Genomic DNA, 24,217 nt, shown 5'->3' on the forward strand with positions numbered 1-24,217 from the left:
AGCACATAGCATGGTTTACAATACTATCAATACATATCATTCGCTATTAAGAGTTTACTACGAATAGCATGAAAACCATAACCTACCTCCACCGAAGATTAGTGATCAAGCAAGCAAATTTTCTCCAAAGCTTTGTGTTTCCCCTTTTCGATCGACCCTCTCTCTCTCTTCTTGTTCTTTCTATTTTCTTTATTCAAACCCTCTTTATTTTACCCTAATTAGCATATAATTAAGAATAAAAGATGGCAATAATAACCCACTAATTAACTTAAGGTTACCTCTTTTAACCCCCAAGTAATTAGACTTATTAACATTAACCCACTAACTTTATAATTAAAGCAGGAATAGTCAAATACGTCTCTTAAAACGTATAAAGAAATTCGACCCAAACTGGGATTACGCAGCCTGCGACGGCCCGTCGCGCCTGCGATGGTCAGTCCTGCTGCTCCGTCACAGACTTCAGAGACTCAATTTCTCTAAAGAGTCTGTGACGGTCCGTCACACCTGTGACGGTCTGTCCTGCCATTCCGTTACGAAGTTCAGAGATTCGATTTCAGTACCCAATTTTCAGATTTTCTAAGTGTTTTGAAACTAGACCCTGCGACGGTCCGTCGTGCCCATGACGGTTCGTCGTGGGGTCCGTCGCCTCAGCCTGTTTTTCCAGAAATAAAATCTACTACTCAAAACGACTAAACAGGTCGTTACAGCAACTGATATTACTATAGTATGGAATGTTACATTGTGTAGTCACGAATACAATACTCAAAGTGACTACTACACACTCAAAAGGAACAACACTCTTTTGATATCCATCTTACTAAAATATCGCTCACACTCTATTTTTCTTCACAGACTATTTTCTTGTATAGTCTATGGAATACCTCACTTTGATCTCAAAATGGTTTTTCTCTCTAACTTGGTGTTCTCTACAAGTGAGCAAGAATGCTCTATTTATAGAAGAATAAAATCAAGCCTATGTCACTAATGACATATGTAAATATAGCAAAGTCAAGAATGGTTGCAAATCTTACCAACTTGCCAACTACAAAATCTTTTCTTTTCAACTCCAATTACTATTCCTTTTTAACACGTGCAACTTTAGTGGCATGCAAATTTAGGAGACTTGTTTAATAGATAGGATGACATCTCATTAAGCAGTTTACCCATTATTTACAGCCGAGGTATGCATATTGTTTGAATTGTTGTTATGTACAAATCTCGCAATGTAATGCATACATAGGAACATTATTTACATATTTACAGAAGTTAATATCAAAATGAGAAAGGTAAAATAATAACACAATTGATATGTCGTTTGCAGTTGTTTGGTTCTTCCTGTAATCATTGTAGTTGTGTGACATGTAATTGACAAAACACATGAAGAGGTGATAAAAAATGAACTTACTTATACCTTCAATAACTTCTTGTGAAAAACAAATGAGAGGATAAGATTATATATGATAGGTGCAAGGTTATAGGTAACAAGAAATCTATAAGGAAAGAAATCATCAATGTAAGGTAATAAACATGAACTTCGATAAAATGATAAACATAACATATACATATAAATTGATGAAAAATGCTTAATATAGTTCATAAAATTCATACAACCAATATGATGGATTCTAGAAACTTTAATGTCATCATTTTCCTTCTTATATTCTTGAATGAACATCTTTAGATGTTCATAGGCAGTATAGTTCTAGTCTATGGTATCAAATATTAACTCAATTTTGTATATGTTCATGCTAATAGTTGCATATGCTAAATGATTTTTGATTTTTGTGTTTTAGGCAAATGTGCTGCTAGTCAACAAATTCTGATAAAATTTTATGGGGTATATAGATATATATATATTTACTCAACACTTTTCTTGCATATTTAGTACGTGAGAAGTGAGTTTTGTTACAAAGGAGAACCTAGTTCCATGACTAATTGAATTATAGGGCACCATACTATGGCTACCAACTCTACCCAAATGATACACCCAAACAAACACAAGAATTTAAGCAACACAATCAAAGCAAGCTGAAAGAGCTACGAATTATTTTTACACAACAAAAAATAATAATAATTAAGAAACATGCAAATTCAAGAAGCTAAGGATAATAATCAAAGCAAGCAGAAGAGCAACACATACCAAAGTCAAGAAAGTTGAACACACTGAAGAATAATAATTACAATAACACAAACTTAAATCTGAAAGAGAGAATTTCAAAGAAATATTTGATCAAGCACAATTATTACAATGTCACACCAGCGTTTCTTGTGTGAAGTTGTTCAAAGTCAAGTTTGAGAACTGAAAGTAGGATTAGAGAAGCTATAGAAGTTGGAGGACACATTATTCTTGGAATGTCACAAATCAATTTGCTTCGTATTTTATTTTGTGGGTTATAATTTTTGTGTTCTTAACTGTTGCATCAATCCTTTTTCCCCTTCCCATGAAACTTCGGTTAAAAGGGAATGAATTTGGATAAAAAAAATGTAGTAAGAGTCATAAAATGGACATAAAAATCAGGGATTAACAAAGGATCAAGAATGTTATATTATTTCATTTATATCTGCCAGATGCATATCACAATTGGCAATTTCACAAAGAGGGACAAAAAAGCCGCATTCATCTTCTTTTTATCCTTTTGTCACTGCAATTGATGAAAACAAATACCGACTAAGAGATTTGATGATCACAGAGGAATTCGACAACAACTTAGATACTCACATTGATATCACTGGAGATTAAAGCCACGTATAGTGATACCGTGTATGTGCATATGGTTGATTGTGACGTGCTTTGTTATGAATTGGGCGTCACAAATCTTTTTGTTCTAATGTTGCAAAAATCAGTTCATACAATAGAATAGAAATAGACAACCTATCATCTAATAATTAAGAGAAGAGGGTGTGTAAATATGGTGTATGAAGTAACTACCGTAAACATATGACAATAATTCAGATTTGATAATTCTTTATATCGTTGAGATAATATATAATCAACGAATCTTGCTGCAAATTTCTTATAGAAAGAAGTATACAATTTTTCCGACAAAGCTAAACAAAAGTAACTAAAACCTTTCTATGAGCTAAGCTCACAACAAATTAAAATTGAATTTCTACTAAACTGTCTACAATCTCTTTCTCTGTCACCTAGTGAGGGCTATGAATTACGAAATCTGAAATTAAAAGACTTGTTGCAGGCATAAATTGAAAGTTGCTCAGATTTTTTAATTTTGGTATCGCACCCGTAAAGGTACAATATGGGTGTGGGTGTGGGTGTGGAATTTGCGTCGGATATGAACAATTGATTTTGGATAGTTTGCGAACTAGAAATTCGGGTAAGAAATTCTGTTGATCGAGGGAAAGGTGTTAGGCACGCCTCGAGTCCCGTGGTTTTAGCACGGTTATTTTATTAACTTTAGTATGACTTGACTTAAATTTTTAGATATTATATTATTAGCTTAATAATAAGAAATGTTATTTACCCTGAGATTTATTTTATTTTTATTTGAAACTGTCTTAATAATATTTTTTATTGTCTTATTTTCTATATGTGTCCACTAATTTGAAACTTCAAAACTTGTATTTTTCCGTTCTTTTTTTTACGCGCGTATTTGTATTTTTTTAACTATGATAGAATATATAATTGTATCTAATCGTTAGAATTATAATTTTATTTAGAAGTTAGATTTTTAGAGGTAGGGTAATTTTAGAATTGTTTTTTATAGTTAGATTTAAAATAAAAGATAAATTTTATGAAATTTATAATTAGTTCTAATGAAAAAGTTTTAAAACATTAGGACTATTTTTTTTGGAGAATTTTTTAAAAATATTTTTCCTTTTTTTCTTCTCTTCTCTTTTTTTTTTTTTAACTTTCTTTGGCACGTTTTTTTCTTACCCTTTTTTTTTCTTCACTTTTTATTTTTATATATTTTATATTTTTTATTCTGTTTTTCTTTTCTTTTTTAAGTTCTGTTGTCATTTATTTTCTTGTTTTTTTTGTAAATATTCTTTTTTTTCTTATCACTTTTCTTTATTTTTATTTTTTAAATCTATGTTTTTCTGTCGTTTTGTTAACTTTTTTTTCTTATTGCTATTTTCCCTCTGTCATGTATATTTTGTTTTACATTCTATTTATTTATTGTTCTTTTTTTCACTTTTTTTTTGAAATCAAATAACAAAATAAATAAAATAAAATCTTAACTTAAGTACTAATTAAGCAAAAATACATATACCATTTTTGAATAGAATTGCCAATAGACTAACACATTTTGTATATTTTTAGTTATTTAGGGGATTCAAAAGTTATTCAAAGAAATAATGTCATTCACTTGTCAATTGAAACGGTCATCAACGAATGAGTTAAAGCAAAACTTAAACAAAATAAAGTTCATGACAATCCACATATAGTATATCAAGAAAATTGAATAACCTTTTTGTTCAACATGTTAGCCACATGCATCATATAGTTTAGATGTATGATAAATAAATGAGAGTATTCCATCGAGATTCACTTCTGATCATGTGCTAAAATTCGTTAACCTAGAAGATGAAATTAGGTGAGCTGAGTGTTCACCTTTATGTTAATTAATTAATAATGTATTAGCTTTCGGGACAACACCGTTGATATAAACCTGAAATGATATCACCTTGATGCTCTCTTGATTGCATCAAGAATTTGGATTGTATTTTTATCATTTACATGTGTTTTATTAGAAATAAAGTTCAAGCTCTCTTTCTCCTATAAAAAGTATCTACAAGTAATCATATTGTTACAACATATTCTGTCGTGCATTCTATGCAAAGCTTCTTCCAGCTGCTATGAATTCTTTTAAAGTAAGTAGAGTTATTATCATGTCCTTATCTTTGTTATATAGTAGACTACAACAGGAGCCCTTTCTGATTTTTCACGTATTATAATGTTGTTCATCTTCATTTCTCCCTCAAAATCAAGGTATCACGGTTGAAATAAATTTCAAAATGATAAGCTAGCATCTCCCTACTAATCTATATATATATGGTGGAATGGCGCACAAGGTAAGAAAATTTATATGGGGCAAAAACTTCTGTCATAACCGATGGTGTTAGACTTTTGTAATTTCAAAATTTTATGCACATCTGAATAAACTATGGTCCTGATTCTATGGAGGTGACAAATAGGGCTATTGTAGTTAATTGTTGAGTTTTTGCTTTTTGAGAATGCTGGTGAGACATTCCAAGTAGAAGTTATGTATCTGATATACCGTGGTTTCACGGTATAATTAATACTTTTTCCATAAGTTTAGTGTGTCCGAAAGCCTTTTTGTGCTAATTTTGATATAAGTTTCTCTTTGTTTTGCAGGAAATTTGTCCAAAGCTGAAAGCGGAGATTTTGAGCGAAAAAATGCAGAAGAGACCACCTACGGAGCTTATGAGGGTCCGTCGTGCCTGTGACGGTCCGTAGGTGGCAGCATAGAGAAGCTGCTGAAGGAAGGTTGGGAAGTCTGACCAAGTGTGGGATTACAAAGCTTGTGATGGTCCGTCATGGCTATGACGGTCCGTCCTGCAGGTTCATCGTGAAGATCAGAGAAGTGATCCCAGTACCCAGATTCCAAAAGTTGAAGTATTTTGAAACGAAGACCCTCGATGGACCGTTGTGCCTATGACGGTCCGTCACACTTGCCGTTGAGGGGAATGAAGAAAGCAGCAGAAGAAATTGCACCAAGTATGGGACGACGGAGTCCACGACGGTCCGTTGCATGGCCCGTCGACCCAGCCGCGTTTTGGCAGATTTCCAGTTTTTAGAATCCTTGTTTAATTTGGTTTTTATTTTTTATAAATAGTTCAAAAAAACCTTGTTTTTGAGGTCAGACTCGGGGAGATTAGACATCATATTATTAGACTTTGTGTATTAGTGTTTGATTTTTTGGAGATTCTTACAAGTGATTTTTGGAAATTAATCAAGCAAATTTTCGGACTTTATTCTTTCTCATTGAAGTAAGTACATGAATTCTTATTTAATATATTTGAATATTGTGTTTATGGCTATGAGTAACTAAACTCCATAACTAGGGTTGTGGGAACCATAGGCAAATAATGAGATAAACCCTAGCTAAAATAACAATTCTAGAATAGTGTATTGCATGTATTAATAATTCTTTCGCTTAGAAGTCTTTTTAACGGATGATCAACGTTAGAACTCGCCTTAATGCTACTTGCCGGACCAAGGAGGTAGATAATAGGAAAAGAATTATTAACATAGATTTAGTGTATACTATCTAATAGGCTAGTATTGATTGGTACGAGGTAATAACTTAGTCAAATATCGAATACGATGCTTAATATGAGGTAAAGATAAGGGTTAGGAAAGCAACACACGTAGCCGGACTAAGGTGCGGAGTGAGATTTTCTAGATGCCGGACCAAGGATTTAGAAATACATAACTTATCACTTTGCATGCAAGATACTAGGAAAGAATTGTTATAGTTAGAATTATCAAGTTATGAACCTGTGGGGAACACGTAAACCCTAGTTACTTTGATTAATTAATTAAAACCCAAAATTAAAAGTTGTTAAGTGTCTCTTTCAAGTTCGTTGTTTATTTTCACTTATTTAGAGATAGAACCCCCCTTTTTATGTTTTTACTTTCTAAGGAAGTCATCAACCGAACAATAGTAATAACAAGTTGAAGTTAAGTCTAGACTATTTTCCTCGTGGGAACGATCTCAACCTCACTAGTTGGGTTATTTACTTGACGCAACCGCTTTACTTCTCATTTGAGAAGTAAGTTTGAGCGTATCAAATTTTGGCGCCGCTGCCGGGGAAATTAGCTTTTAGATTAACTTGAACTTATTACTAAAGTTTAGTTGATATTTTCTTGATTTTACTTTGTTTTATTGTTTTTGATTTCCTTTCAGAACTATCCTCCTTGTATGCCAAATACACGGAGAGAAAGAGAACCCTTGTTTCCCTAAGATCACGAGCTAGAGCGTATACTGTGCAATATGAATCAAAACTTGGGAATAAATGATGAGGATCCAAACCAGAACATCCCAGATCCAGTGGATGTTCATGGTCAGATGTTACCCGACGCTCCGGATGAACATCAACAGAGGGGACAAAATCCCGTTCCACGGCCCCAAGCATACTACAGGGGGTATGATAACATAGCAGACTCGGATGGGCAACTTGTCTTGCCCCCTCTACCCACAGGCCACACTTTTGTGGTAACTAGTATCCTGATGCAAATGCTCACTGCCAGAAGGTTGTTTTCAGGGCTACCTTCTGAGGATCCACATGCCCATATAGGTAAGGTAAGGGTAGTGTGTAAAAGTTGTGTGGGGAGGCCTGATTTGGATCTAGATGTAATAGGTCTCAGAGTGTTTCCTCTCTCACTGACGGTAGAGCTGCTATGTGGTTTACTGAGCTCCCATACAACTCCATCTTCACTTGGAACCAACTACGGGATGTCTTCTTAGCACGCTACTATCCGGTCTCGAAGAAACTAAACCACAAAGACAAGGTGAACAACTTTGTGGCACTACAAGGAGAGTCAGTTAGTAGTTCTTGGGATAGATTCACCTCATTCTTGAGAAGTGTTCCAAATCACCGTATTGATGATGAGTCACTGAAGGAATACTTCTATTGGGGACAGGATGATAACAATAAAGCGGTGTTGGACACTATAGCAGGTGGATCTTATGGAGAATGCCCTTATGCTTAGATTGCTGAGAAATTAGAGAAAATCTCCCGTAACAACAAAGCTTGGAGTACTAGGAAGTCCGATACAGGGAGAAACACCTTCGCAGTGCATTCTACTCAAAACCCAGCCACAGATGATATTCGTGAAGAAATGGCTCAGATGATAACTGAGCTTGGGTTGGTACTAAAACATGTCACTAGGGGTGCAGAAAAGATTAATGCAGTCAATTACTTGGCTAAACCACCACCTCCAAATGATGAGTGCTATTATGTGGAGGACACTTATGCGGTAAATGAGCAGACGGGGGGTTTCCGACCAAACGCCCAAGGCTCGCATCAGGATAATTAGCGCCAAGGTCAAGGGAACCAAGGTCAGAACTATGGTAACTACAACCGTGAGGGTCATTATGTCCGAGATGGAAACTACAACCGCGACAACAACTTTAACGGGGGTAACTATGCTAATAGAAATGACAGGAATGAGACCTATATCCCTCCTCAAAATCGTGAAGTTACTCCAAGAGATGGTGGAGATAGTATGGCGCGAGTCGAGGATATGTTGCAAAAAATGATGAGGAGGTTCGACACTAGTGATGAACACATTAAAGAGTTGAGGTGTGATTTAGCTAGTATTGGGCAAAAAGTTGATACACATGCAATTTCGATTAAACAGATCGAATTGCAAGTGGCCCAATTATCTGCGACAGTGAACACACGACAACCAGGCACTCTTCCTAGCAACACTGTCCAAAATCCAAAGAATGATGCGCACTGCATGACAATCACTACACGGGGTGGTAGACAAACCATTGATCCACTTATGCCATCTACTGAGGAAAATGTGGTAAAGGGTAGTAGTGAAGTAGAGGGAAGTAATGGAAAAGCTTCAGAAGTACTTATCAAGGTAATTCCCATGCCTAGGCCACCACCACCCTTCCCTCAGAGATTAGTGAAAAAGACTGAGGATGGCAAATATCGGCGCTTCATAACAATGTTGAAGCAGCTCTCTATCAATGTCCCTTTGGTAGAAGCTCTAGAACAAATGCCCAGTTATGACAAATTTATGAAAGATCTGGTCACCAAGAAAATATCGGTCACTTTTGAGGATGATGATAGATTGCAGCATTGTAGTGCTATTGCTACAAGATCCCTAGTACAAAAGAAAGAAGATCCGGGTGCGTTCACTATTCTCTGTACAGTTGGGTCATTACATTTTGTGAAAGCATTATGTGATCTGGGGGTAAGCATAAATCTAATGCCCCTCTCAATTTACAAGAAGTTGGGTTTGGGGGATCCAAAACCCACTGCGATGCGGCTACTGATGGCCGATCGGACAGTGAAAAAGCCCATAGGGATACTCTATGATGTGCTAGTAAAAGTGGAGTCATTCATCTTTCCAGCAGATTTTGTTATTCTTGATTGCGAAGTCGATTTTGAGGTGCCCATTATTCTTGGGAGGCCATTCCTTGCTACAGGTAGAGCCTTAGTTGATATGGAGAAGGGGCAGATGATATTTCGGTTGAATAATGAAGAAGCAACCTTTAACATTTGTAGGACCATGAGGCATAGTGGTGAGCTCCAATCGGTATCTGCCATATCCCACAAAGAAAAGATGAAGAAGGAGACTGAACAAAAAATTGCAAAACAAGAGTTTATGGTTGGGGATTTGGTGCTTGTAGACAATTCTGGGGTGTCTTGTCTTCCGGGCAAGCTCAAGTCCAAATGGACTGGCCCTTACTTGATTACCCAAGTATTCCCTCATGGGGCAGTTGAGTTAAAAGCTAAGGAGGGAGTGCGGTTTAAGAGGAATAGAGATAGAATAAAACTCTATTTTGGGCATAAAGCATCGGGGAATAAAATGATAGAGGCATACCATCTTGATGAAGTCTGAGTAATCAAGTGGCCCCAGTCGTGCCGCGACATTAAATAAGGCGCTTGTTGGGAGGCAACCCAATTCTTGTCATTTTTTTTAGTAAGGATAACATTTTTCTACTAATGGGTTTTTAAATTTGCAGGCACATCACCAGGAAATTCTGCAGAAAACTACTCCGCAGTAGCCACTGACGGATACATCGACAGACCGTTGCGCATGCGACGGAACGTCATATTCATCCGTCGTCCAGGTACGTTTTTCTGCTACGTTGAAATTAGGGCACACACGACAGAACCTACGACGGGTCATCACAGCTGCGACGGACCGTCGTTGGGGAACCGTCGCGTGATTAATGAATTATACCCGACCCGACCCGGCTGGACCCTTTTCAAAATATGACCGTTTAAACCCCCCCCCCCCCCTCCCCAACCCCTCATTTTCACCCCATTAATTCCTTATTCCTCTCATCTCCCCTCTCTTTTCAACTTCCATATTTCCCCCTCACTGATCATTACCCCCAAAATTCTCCAAAGCCTTAAAACTATCATCTACTAGTCGGAGCTGCTGCTGTAGGTGTCTACCCTGCCAACTGAGTTATTGTCCATTTGCTTTTTCTCCATTTTTAAGGTATGTGTCTCTAAATTTATACTCATTTATCTTGTATTTTTGTTTATTAATTAGTATTAGCTTAGTTCTTAGTCGTATATTGTTCCCTTTATATGATTATGTCTAAACCTAGCCTCAAAATGTTCGAATTTGCCATGTTGACAACCCTAGACATAGGTGATTTTGCATTAATAGTTTTCTAGGTAGTTGGGATAGACACATATAGGTCCACAACACTACAAGACCATGTGGGTTCATCGGGGTTGCTTAGGGTATCTACAGTTCTGTCTATGTCATTCAGAACGAGACCCCGACGACGGACCATCGTAGCCACGATGGACCATCGTAGGGTCCATTGCAAAAGCCCTAGCCCCCCTGCCCAACGGACACATGTGACGGACCGTCGTACCCACGACGGTCCGTCCTGCATGATTGTCGTACCGGTCAGAGACCCCTCTCCTAAGGGTCTCCATTTTTTCCCAAGTGTCCTTCAACGGACACTTGTGACGGACTGTCGTACCCACGACGGTCCGTCCTGCATAACCGTCATAACAGTCAGAGACCCCTCTCCTAAGGGTCTCCATTTTTTTCCCAAGTGTCCTTTAACGGACACTTGTGATGGACTGTAGTACCCACGACGGTCCGTCCTGCACACACCGTCATGCTAGTCAGAGACCCTCTTTTAGGGTTCTCTATTTATATAGAGTCCAAGTACACCACGACGGACCTCACGACGGACCGTCATAGTCACGACGAGCCGTCACCAGGACCATCGTGTGTCACTGTTTATATAGCATTTACATATTATTTTCACTGTTTTATATCGTATGGTTTCGCTTGTCTTGTTTGCCACTACTCGTACTAATAGTGATCCTTTGCAGGTACTATCTACTATGGCACCCAAGCAAGACCGAACCTACGCACGCGGGCGATCAAAATCTATTGCCTCGTTTGCACGCTTGATCATCGGCTCTGATGATGAGCGGGACCCTGAATATGTGCCCCCAAGCACTTCCGCACCTTCCCGTGCTGCACGTGCTCCCAGAGCCACACCCAAGACGGTGGCGTCCGGCGTAGTCACTACCTCCCAGTCTGATGAGGAGTGCACACTAACCGGCACACCCTCTTGGTCAGCCACAAATGAGGAAGGAGCGTCTGGCTCTTTAGGAGTATCATGGTCCGAGGAAGCTTCAGGCTCTGCTGAGGTTCCCACACCCGCCACTGCTGCAGCGTCGGCCTCGTCTGATGAGGCTGACAGTTCAGACTCTACATCCAGAGCACCAGCCTAAGTCCCCACCCCAGCCTCTGACCAGCCAAACCGGTGGTGTGTCGAAGGCCAGTTTCAAGTTTACTCCGACGCCAAATTCCTGACTGATAAAGGAGTAATGACTCGGACACTCACCTTGGAGCGACGGGTACTTACAGGGAGTCTCCCATCGATGTCGGAGATCCAAAACCCCTTCACCAGGCATCGCTTAGAGTGGACAGCCCGTCCGTTGGGACGATACAGCGAGGAAATGGTCCGAGAGTTCTACGCATCCTACGTAGCAACTCTCCAATCACAGATCAATAGGCGAGCTGCTCTCGCTAAACAGGCCCCACTGGAGCAGGTTCGAGTCCGGGGCGTACAGGTTGACATTTCCCTGCCAGCTATCCACCGGTTCCTATACGGTGAGAGTGCAGATGCTACACGGACCCCCATCACTGCCGAGTTTGACTACCGCTAGCAGATAGTAAAGGATGGACAATTCTTGCACGAGCAAGCACTGAGAGAGACCACCAAGAGGTGGATGGCCCAGCACCTGTCAGTAGATGGAGAGGGTGCCGATTGGGTCACTGAGCCGAAGGGGGCCATCAAGAAGGCCAACCTCACGTTCGTCGCAAAGTTCTTGTGGCTGCTCGTCCGTCACTGCCTTTCCCCCACAGCTGCTGATAACATCGTCACCTGGGATCGAGCAGTGTTGATGGCGGTGATGATAGCCGGATTCGAGGTCGACTTCGCATGGCTTCTCCAGGCAATCATGCACGAGAGGGCATTCAAGGTCACTACTACCTACCCCTTCCCGTGTATGATCTTTGCCCTTTGCAGGTCCACAGGTGTGCCCATATGGCACATAGATCAGTTGAAGACCCTGCAGGGCACCGTTGACGTCGGCCTTATCAGAGACGAGGCCAATGAGTTGGCCTCACGTAGAGGGCCCCGTCCAGAGCTGCCACCACTTGCTGATGATCTTGCGGATACGGTAGCCTAGGCCCGTGCAGCTACACACGCATCCACTGACACTACCCCGGTCGAGTCTATCTCGGGTAGTAGCCCAGCCCCGAGCTCCTCTCGCACAACCCCTCTACCGGTACTGGTCCCGCTTGCTAGGTTCCAAAAACTGGAGGCACAAATGGCCACTCTTCTGCACCATATCCAGCCGTGGATGCAGAAGTCGATTACTGAGTCTGAAGGGCGTCTAGAGAGGAAAATGCAGCAATTTACCGAGCGAAAGATTGTTGAGGTTAACCAGCGCCTAGATTCCTTTGAGTTGAGAGTGTAAGCTCGACCAGCCCCTCCAGTAGATGTGTCGACTCTTCAGGCTGCAGTCGACAGCCTTCGTGCAGACATCGACACGATACTAGAGGCGAGGGTGCCGGATTATGAGGTCCCTTCTGTCAAGCCTGCTGAGGACACAGTATTGGCGGCCCTGTTTACTACTTCTGAAATTCTACCACCTCCCCCTCGAGAGAGTGCCAAGAGGCATAAGGGTCGAGCAGAGGATGAGGCGCGAGCAAGGAAGAAGGAGCGCCGAGAGATGGAGGCTGCGAGAAGAGCCTCACTTGCTGAGGCGGAGGCACACCAAATCAGAGCATCACAGATAGCGGCTGGGGCGTCTAGCTCCCGCACTGTAGAGACAGCAGGAGGCACTACTGATGGTGCGGGTGTTGCTGAAGACACCACTGAGGGTGTCCAGATTGCAGAGGATGTGGGTTCCGGGGAACCGGACCCACCAGCTTGTTGAATCGACGGCGCTTTGTGCCACAGGTTTGCTTCACCTACCACTCTAATATTTAGATTTTTTTTATGCATTGGGGACAATTGCATGTTTTTTTGTTGGGGTGGGGTAAATGGAAAGTGAGTGTTAGGGTGAAGTCTGAGTAGCCCAACTCACTATCCTCTTTTGGGGTTTTCTTGCCTGTGTTCTTTTTCCCCAAAAGACTGATTACTTTTTCTGTTGAACCGGCACGTTATATCTTTTGTACATAGTTTAACTCTGAAGCATGATGGCTAAAATGTTATCCTTATAAAACTGGAAAATGATGCATGACTAGGCGTAGTAACTGATCATTGTGTGGCGCTAAACATGAAATAGAGTTACACCATTGCATTACCCTAAATCTTCAAGTCAAACTAGGTGTCTGATAATCTGGTATAGTGATGAGATGTCAAGTTTGTGTGAGGAAATTTGAATAGTCCACTACTGGTACTGAGCTAGAACTTGCCTGGTTAGTCCTGCTAAAAGTAAGTTGTAACAGACAATTAGGAAAGGATCATAGGCCCTTATTCAAGATAGCCCGTTTCTAGCCTAAATAAAAGAAACCAAATAAAAGTTATCCTTCTTTGATCCAAATAATTTGAGCTTAAAATTACAACTTTCTTTTTCACCCCAACTGATCTTTTCTGGGAACAATATATTGGCCTTGGTCCCTCCTTGGACATGTGCACCTCAGCTTATGCCAAAAGCATAAGTTGAGGGTGGCTAATGCATCAACAACCTTCGTTATGGCCCTGACCCGACTTTGGGTATTGTGTACCTTAACTCATGGCAAAGCCATGAGTTGAGGGTAGCTGTTTTGAGGAATGCTCTGGAAAGTGGGGTTGAAATAACAAAGAGAGAGAAAGAATAAAAGCAAAGTGACTCAAGAACTCGTTGAAATAAAGAAAAAAAAAGAAAAAAAAAAGGAAAGAGTCACTTACATAAATGAAGAAAGAAGGGAAAATAGCAAGGTGAAAGAATGGGAGAAACTGGGCGAGATAAAGTGATAGAAAGTGGAAGGTTTAGCTGATATGTCAAGGAGGGCAAAAAGTCACTAAAGTATACCTAAATATACCCTACCTGACCCTGAGCCTATGTTACAAGCTAAGAAAGTCCTATCGTGATCCTAAGGGTTGTATAGCGAACTTAAGGCAGTGAAAATAAGGGCAAGCTTATGGCAATAGGTATGAATGAGTGTGATTTTGTTCTGAGAGCGAGTGTTGAAAAGTAATCCTTATACTCAAACTGAAATCATTGTGTGAAAAATAAGGATGTTGTTTTGAAGTGAGGACATTAGTTGCAATACCAGAATTGTTAGCACCTCAGTGAGAAATTGAAGAGGATAGGTGTTAGTGCATGGTGAGTCTGTGTCATGTTTGAATCCCATAAAATTCAAGCCTAATAGTGATAGCATGCATAGATTTGATGAGATTACTTGGGATTGATAGCCAAATGATTGCAAAGGATAAAACATGAATACTATTGTACAAAGATTGTGTAGTGAGTCATAGTGCGTCGCTTGAGGACAAACAACGAATTTAAGTTGAGGGTGTTGATATACCTGGTTTCACGGTATAATTAATACTTTTTCCTTAAGTTTAGTGTGTCCGAAAGCCTTTTTGTGCTAATTTTGATATAAGTTTCTCTTTGTTTTGCAGAAAATCTGTCCAAAGCTGAAAGCGGAGATTCTGAGCGAAAAAATGCAGAAGAGACCACCGACGGAGCTTATGACGGTCCGTCGTGCCTGTGACGGTCCGTAGGTGGCAGCGTAGAGAAGATGCTGAAGGAAGATGGGGAAGTCTGACCAAGTGTGGGATTACGAAGCTTGTGACGGTCCGTCATGGCTATGACGATCTGTCCTGCAGGTTCGTCGTGAAGATCGGAGAAGTGATCCCAGTACCCAGATTCCAAGAGTTGAAGTATTTTGAAACGAAGACCCTCGACGGACCGTTGTGCCTATGACGGTCCGTCACACTTGCCGTCGAGGGGAATGAAGAAAGCAACAGAAGAAATTGCACCAAGTATGGGACGACGGAGTCCACGACGGTCCGTCGCGTGGCCCGCCGACCCAGCCGCGTTTTGGCAGATTTCAAGTAATTAGAATCCTTGTTTAATTAGGTTTTTATTTTTTATAAATAGTTCGAAAAAACCTCATTTTTTAGGTTAGACTCAGGGAGATTAGACATCATATTATTAGACTTTGTGTATTAGTGTTTGATTTTTTGGAGATTCTTACAAGTGATTTTTGGAAATTAATCAAGCAAATTTTTTGACTTTATTCTTTCTCATTGAAGTAAGTACATGAATTCTTATTTAGTATATTTGAATATTGTGTTTATGGCTATGAGTAACTAAACTCCATAACTAGGGTTGTGGGAACCATAGGCAAATAATGAGATAAACCCTAGCTAAAATAACAATTCTAGAATAGTGTCTTGCATGTATTAATAATTCTTTCGCTTAGAAGTCTTTTTAACGGATGATCAATGTTAGAACTCGTCTTAATGCTACTTGCGGGACCAAGGAGGTAGATAATAGGAAAAGAATTATTAACATAGATTTAGTGTATACTATCTAATAGGCTAGTATTGATTGATACGAGGTAATAACTTAGTCAAATATCGAATACGATGCTTAATATGAGGTAAAGATAAGGGTTAGGAAAGCAACACACGTAGCCGGACCAAGGTGCAGAGTGAGATTTTCTAGATGCCGGATCAAGGATTTAGAAATACATAACTTATCACTTTGCATGCAAGATACTAGGAAAGAATTGTTATAGTTAGAATTATAAAGTTATGAACCTGTGGGGAACACGTAAATCTTAGTTACTTTGATTAATTAATTAAAACCCAAAATTAAAAGTTGTTAAGTGTCTCTTTCAAGTTCGTTGTTTATTTTCACTTATTTAGATATAGAACCCCCCCCCCCTTTTATGTTTTTACTTTCTAAGGAAGTCATCAACCGAATAATAGTAACAACAAGTTGAAGTTAAGTCTAGACTATTTTTCCTCGTGGGAACGATCCCAATCTCACTAGTTGGGTTATTTACTTGACGCGACCGCTTTACTTCTCATTTGAGAAGTAAGTTTGAGCGTATCAGTATCAACAAGAAATTGGTGTTGAAGATAGGAGGTTAAGCATTGTGAAATGTGTGAGTTTCATGCTAAAGGAATTCTGAGAAGTCATTTTCATGTGTAATCAAGATTTTACTTGATAATGTTGGTAGCTTATGTCTGTACTACATGTTATTGTGCTTTTATTAGCAAATTCCTTCTGGAATATTTCCTGTAGAATCATTTGCCTTGTATTTATCAAAAGTGACCATCGTGATTCATGGTTGCAGTATGCGATTCTTTAGGATTGCCTCTTGCCTTTGACTTTTGTCAATAAGTGATGGAAGCTATGCCATCTAAATTATATGGTTATTCCTAAGTGTTTATTGTTTATTTCAGATTTCAATCATATTTCTAAGTTAGATTTGAATAAATATAATCAGATCAGAATTTAAAATGTTGGGCCGTGCTAAGCACGGGCAAGAGCCATCTAGTATATATAGAAGAACCATAAGAAACACGATTAATGACATTTTAGTAATTTTAACATAATTTAAAGATAAAATAATAATTGTATAGTTAATGATCAAAATAAAAATCTAGAAAAATCCATGTATGTCTTTACTTTTGTTATGGGTCCATAAGAATATTTTTGTAATTATTTTAAAATGAAGAGTTTCTATTGGTTAAATTTGACAAATAATAATAAGTGCTAAGCTTGTTTTGACGTGTTTTTTAAGAAGAAAAAACTTGAACTAATTTATGATATATTGCGTTTGGATAGTTAATGTTTTGTTCCTAAAAATACTTTCAAGAATTATTGCATAAACATATTTGTAATGTTATATCACATAATATGATTACTACTAAAGTTCGTATTTTTATTATCGAAATAGTATTCAAAATGATGTATCAATATTTTTAAATTTACTTAAAGAAAATATCAAATTTTGTGGTTAGAAAAATTCTAACTATCAAAAAAGTTCAGTAATACACATTATTTGCTGTCTCATTAAAAAATTTTACAAGAAAAATTCAGTGGTATAAAATATTGTTGAATCCATCCCATTGTTTTAGTCAACTTTAGCTATTCAATCGGTACAAGCAATTGTTAAAAAGTAATAGCAATTGGAGTTGAAAATAAAAGATTTGGTAGTTGGCAAATTGGTAAGATTTGCAACCATTCTTGACTTTGCTATGTTTACATATGTCATTAGTGACATAGGCATGGTTTTATCCTTCTATAAATAGAGCATTCTTGCTCATTTGTAGAACACACCAAGTTAGAGAGAAAAGTCATTTTGAGAGCAAAGTGAGGTATTCCATAGACTATATAAGAAAATAGTCTGTGAAGAAAAATAGAGTGTGAGCGATATTTTAGTAAGACGGAAACCAAAAGAGTGTTGTTCCTTTTGAGTGTGTAGTAGTCACTTTGAGTATTGTATTCGTGACTACACAGTGTAAAATTTCTTAATATAGTAATATCAGTTGCTCCTCTTAGCTTGTGGTTTTTTTCCCTTATTCAGAAGGGTTTCCACGTAAATTCTTGGTTTCGTTATTTTCCCATTTTATTTCCATTACTTTTACCATATATATTCTTGTGCTCGTCTGCGTTTTCCCAACAAACTGGTATCAGAGCCAAAGTCTTATTTGAGTATGCTCTATGGTTGCAGCAAAGTCTGAACTTCCACATCAGAAAAGATTTACTTTGATTTGCAATAACTATATTTTTCGGGGGAAAACAATGGAAGCCAACACAAGTAGAATGGATACTTTGAATGGTGTTAATTATGCCATTTGTAAGGGGAAAATGAAAGATCTTCTTTATATTAAGAATTTTTACAAACCAGTATTTACCACTGTAAAGTCTGATAATATAACAGATGAAGAGTGAAATCTGTTGCATAGACAGGTTTGTTAATTCATTAGGCAATGTGTCGACGATAATGTGTTGAACCATATTTCTGGGAAAACACATGCTCGAACCCTATGGGAGCATCTTGAAAGTTTGTATGCTCGAAAGACTGGCAACAACAAAATGTTCTTAATAAAGCAGATGTTGAGTTTGAAGTATCGTGATGGTTCTCCGATGACACACCATCTGAATAATTTCAGGGTATTATGAACCAATTATCTGCTATGGACATCAAATTTAATGAGCATGTTTTTCAAAAAAATTGACCCAATTCAAATTTTAGCCAAAAGTTTAAAGTTAAAACACTTAACGACACTAACCGAAAATAAGTCTCAAATCCCGAACCAACGATCCTATGAGATCAAAACTGAACTTCGCTAACTGCGGTGACAAAATTTCAATACAAGCAGGATTACCAAAAATATTGAGTAAAGTGAAATTTTGGCCAAAACATAAAAGCAAAAATGCCTAACGATATAAAATAAAAGCGGAAGCCTCAAAATCCGAACCCTCTATCTTATTACATCAAAAATGATTTTTCGCATCTACCTGTCTTATCTGGGTACATTATCAAATATATTGACCAAACTTAATTTTTTGTTAAAATTTATATGTTAAACACCAAACGGCCCACAGTAAAAATAAAAGTCTCAAAACTCAAACCAACCATCCTACTAGATAAAAAAGACCTTCGGAGTTAATTACGCTAACGAAATTCTCATCTGAGCACGTTCACAAAAATATTGATCAAAGTCAAATTTTGGCCTAAATATAAAATTTAAAACACATAACGGCACAGACAAAAATAAAAGTCTCAAAACATGAACCAACCTTCCCGTTAGATAAGAAACGACATTTCAAAGATAATGACACTGACGGAGTTGTAATCTGAGCACGTTTACCAAAAATATTCACAAAAGTCAAGTTTTGGTTAAAAATTAAAACGCCTAATGACACAAATTAAATATGAAAGCCTCCACACTAAACGTTGATTTATCAAAAAAAATTAACTTCAATTGGTAATTTACCAACTATTAAAATATAAGTTAGTAATTAATAATTTACCAATAAATTTTATCAGAGTTGGTAATAGTTACTGTTCAACTAAACGTTCATATGTAATATTACTAACTAATAATTAATATGTTGGTAAATTTTATCAATGGATTAGTGATCGATTGGTATATTATCAACTATTTTAATGATGTTAGTAATTTACTAACTACAATCTTTATTCGTCGGTAAATTTTCAACTAATTTGATATTGGTTGGCAAGATTACCAACAAATTACATTTCATTACTAATTTACCAACACATTTATATTTGGTTGGTAAATTTAGCAACACAACCTTGTCATTGGTAAATGAATGGTCAGTAATTCATTGGTAATGTTAATAAATTATATAAATAATTTTTATCGTATTTACCAACCGATATGTACTTCGTTGGTAATATTATCAATCCATTTTGATAGAAGGTTGCTAAATTGGCGCCATTTTTTCCCGTCTTATTTACCAACTAAAATATTTTGTTAGTAAGATTTATGTTGGTAATCTGTTAGAATTTTGTTGTTAAGTTTTAAAATATTATTCGGTTAGAAATATGTTGGTAATTTTTTAGTAAAATACTAATCAACTTAAGTTGTTCGTAAAATCTGTTGGCAATTAGAGGTTTTTTTGTAGTGTAAGATAACTAGATTACGACATAAATTGAACCTAGTTCTCCATATTAACCCTTATTAATTATTGTCAAATTTATGATTAAAATAACTAAATATTAATTAACCACTAGTTCCAATACTAACTAATGATGGATAAACTTGAAAGAACACTCTCAAAATAGTTTTAAAAATTGAACAATTAAGTTAATCTGAAAAATGAAAAATAAAAAATTAACTTAATGTGGAATGGAGGGATTACTTTTCTATCTCCTACTCCGCCCATCTCATTTTATGTCTCGTTTTTACTTTGCACTTGCATTAAGAAATGATGTAATTTTACCCTTCTACTCTTGTTTAATGTTTCTTAAGTCAACTTTATAATAAATAATGGATACATTTTCAAGATTAATTAACTACTCTATCAACGGTAAAATATGATAATTTATACATTAAATTTTATAAAATAATAAGTATTTGTAGAAATCCATATAGAAATCTCACGTCTAGGATTAGAGAAATCAAGGATTGTATTGATGATATTGATAAATAATGTTGAGTTACAAGCTCCTTATATAGGAGAGAATTGTAGAGTTCTAAGTTAACTATACATAGAGTCCTACTAGAATACATGTTACTACTATAATAATAATAATAATGCAATTATAAATAATCTAATCCTAGTTATACTATAATTTTAATCATGATATAATTCTAGACGAAATAAAATCCTAATAAATATAATTAGTCTAATCCTAGTACGACCCTAATTCTACAGCGGTGTTGTAAACTCGTCGATCAGCTTCGTTAGAACTGTTTCTTTGACATGTTCCAGTCATCAACTTCCTTCGTCATCAACACTTGCTGCAGACAAGTAAGTCAACTGCGCTGGACTTGTTCCTTTGACATGTTCCAATCGTCAGTTTTCTTCTTCTTCAACACTTCCCCTCAAACTAGCGAATAGAGGAATGATTACTCCTAGTTTGGTTTTAATATCCAACAAAAAAAAACTTTGAATACCCAACAAAAACTTGTTTCATCAATGCTTCGATATGTTGATGTTGTTGTTTCCTCTTCCCCTGCATTTTTTAGCGAATAATATCATGTTATGATTTTATTTTTGTACCTCTTCTTTCTCTTCCCTTATATCAAAGCCTGTGAGAGCATTATCAAATCGATGAAGGGTGGGATATTGTGTCTTAACTAAACCTCTTGCAAAATTAATTGTTCTTGTTGCTTGAATATAATTTTTTTTCAAGCATTTTCACATCTCCTTGGCAGTTGAGTAGCCACAATTAGGTACATGTTTTCTTCTGTCAAGGTGCTCGAGATCCAACTTCTTAGAAACATATTTTTATCCTTCCAATCATCAATAGGGCTCCTATCTTTTGCTTCCTTCTTGGACGCTACAACTTTCCCAACAGTCTGTCTAGTGAAACAACTACTTTTACTTGATTTATTCTTTGTGATATGAATCAATTGGGATATGTATGTCCTATTTATGGTGTGGTCTGTTAGTTTAAGTTTAATGGAGAAAGCGAAAATGAGTTGGTGAAGTAAGGAGGTCGACAATTTTTGGTTGAAGTGGTCATTGCAACATGTGGATATTTTTTTTGTTATTGTTTTTTTCTGATTAATACTCAGAGAGCGGAAGAGATTTTATGTTGTGATACCATGTAGAACTCTCTCTCTAGATTAGAGAAATCAAGAATTGTATTGATGGTACTGATGTATTGATAAAAATAATGTTGAGTTACAAACTCTTTACATAGGAGAGAATTGTAGAGTTCTAAGATTACTATACTTAGAGTCTACTACAATACCTATTACTACTATAATAATAACATAAATTATAAATAATTTCATCCTAGTTGTACTATAATCCTAATCATAAAATAATTTTAGATAAAATATAATACTAATAAATATAATTAGTCTAATTCTAGTACGACTCTAATTCTAAAGCAGTGTTGTGAACTCATCGATTAGCTTCATTGGACCTGTTTCATTGAGATGTTCCGATCATCAGTGTCACGACCAGGGGTTACCCCCTAGACGTAACATGGCGACGTTGACCCCAAAGGGTTCCATACAAGCCCTTAGCATAATCATACACAATGTCATAAGAAATAATGTGGAAAATTAAATCTTTTTAAACAAAAGTCATACTTCAAATATCATCAATAAAGAGTTGTGAATTACTAGACTTGTCTCATTAAAATCATCTAAACTTAAGAGTACAAAATTAGGGACTCAACCCTTTTACATCGATGAAAGTCATAAGAAATAAAATACGTCTAAAACTAGAGCTGAAATAACAATCTGGTCCTCAAGTTGAGCAATTGTAAAAGTACATTTATTACGTTCGTGTGGAAATAGTAACCACAATTGAGTAAGAGTGTTAGTAAGACTATTTCGGTAAGCAAATTTCTTGTGGGATTGACCTCAACTCCAGTTGAGTTTTATAATTTGGCATCGATCGTGTTTTGATTATAGGACAATTTGGGTCATCATCTTGTCCACTTTTTCAGCCCGCTCTTGGTCCTTTTCGATTTGTTCTTTTATCAACTTGAAGTTTAAAGAAGACACTTGATCTTGTCTAGTGTACCATACTTGGTTAATCTTTGTCATTTCATCGAGAAGAGTAGATGTTATTTCAAATGGTTATTGCATGATTCCTCCTTGAACAAGTTGGTCAGCGACAGTGTTGTTGACTAAACCTAGATTCTGGTAGAAATATTATGGCAAAACATTGTTGGCGAGTCTATGAGTTGGACATTGGAGCAACAAGTTCTGAAACCACAGCCATGTCTCATGAATTGGTTCAACATCCACTCGTTTAAAGTTTTGAATATTACCTATCAATGTCAACCACTCTGTTGTTTCCCCCATTGAGGAAAGTGGAAACAAGCGACGTCGGACGACTCTTGAGTGACGTTCTTGAAAGAAAATGGTACACAAACATCCACAAAGTTTTGGATGTGGTCATGAGGATCCTCCATAGCTAGACCTCCAAATAACCCTTCATTAGCAAGAACTGCACCATAGTGCTAATTACATAGGACACTACATCTCCCACAACTGGAGGCACTCAAATAGCACCCTCACTTCCTAGCTGATCTTCATTGACATCGTTCAAGTAGTTGATGCCATCATTGTACCCAAGTTGGCTAATATCTCTTCACTTGATGAAGAGCCGCCAACAAAACACAAAAATAAGTTGATTCAACTACAACACAATCATTTCAAAGCTAAACTTCACAAAAAGAATTCTAAACACTACTCCCCGGCAGCGGCACCACTTTTTATAACGCTCAGCTACACGTCATCAAATTCTTCTAAGTATAGGCAGTCGTAATCAAAGTATAAACTCAATTTAGAGTTGGGTCAATCCCACAAGGAGTGATAGGGTAAAGAATTCAATTATGAAGTAAAAGGAGTGTTCATTGTAAAAGTAGACATTTTGAAACAATTAAAGTAAATGGCAGGGGTTTGACAATTAATGTCATTCGGGGGATTAGAGTGAACACACGGGGTAATCAAGTAGAGAGGGGTGCTTGGGGATGTGATTGATTGAATACCAATTTCTCTATATGGGTGATTATTACTTACTAAAAGTCGTTGAATCTTAGTGGGTAGGCTAGGCTTTAGGTGTAATAGTTATTTTTCAGTCAACTATCACGAATCAAGCGAACCTCGACAAGCATAACCAAGATAAACAGTCCTACATCTAAATTAAGTTGCTCTTTCAAGGAAGATTGGTATAATTGAATTTAGACCCACTTTCTCAAGCTAAGTTCGCAATAACTCAATCGTTACAATCTCAAGCAAGCTTAGAATACTAGATAGAATTGCATTTGCAACTACAATTCATCAACTAAAACTCAACTACTAATTGAACCCAATTCAAATGAACAATTAAATCGGTAAATACTAACACCCATAAGTTAATTGAAGCATTGAATCACATAATCACACCTCCAAAAATGAGGGATTTAGCTACACATAGTAAAGAGCAAGAAATAGTTACCAACTAATTTTCCATTAGCTTAAGTAACAATCTACAAGTCATCCGAGTGCTTGAATTGACTTTCAAAACAATGAAATCCTAAATCTCTACTCAAAAACTTAAAGAACAATGTTAGGGATCAAAAACTCAATGCAGGAACTTTCAAAAACTCAACTTTCGTCGAAAACTTCAAAAACTCCAGAACTCTCTTTTTAAAATCGCATTTATACTCTTCCAGATTTTCAGTTTCAGAGCCATTCGGCGAAGTAACTCGAGCCTCGCCGACCAATTCAGCGACTAGCCGAGGGCTTCCTTCCATCGTTTTCTTGAATTGACTTTTCCACACTTCCTCTCTATGACTTTAGGCGATCAGAACTTTCCTTCGTCGATCTAGTCAGCGATTCGC

Source organism: Solanum lycopersicum, chromosome 1 (assembly GCF_036512215.1).
Source record: "Solanum lycopersicum chromosome 1, SLM_r2.1".
NCBI classification, from domain to species: Eukaryota; Viridiplantae; Streptophyta; class Magnoliopsida; order Solanales; family Solanaceae; genus Solanum; species Solanum lycopersicum.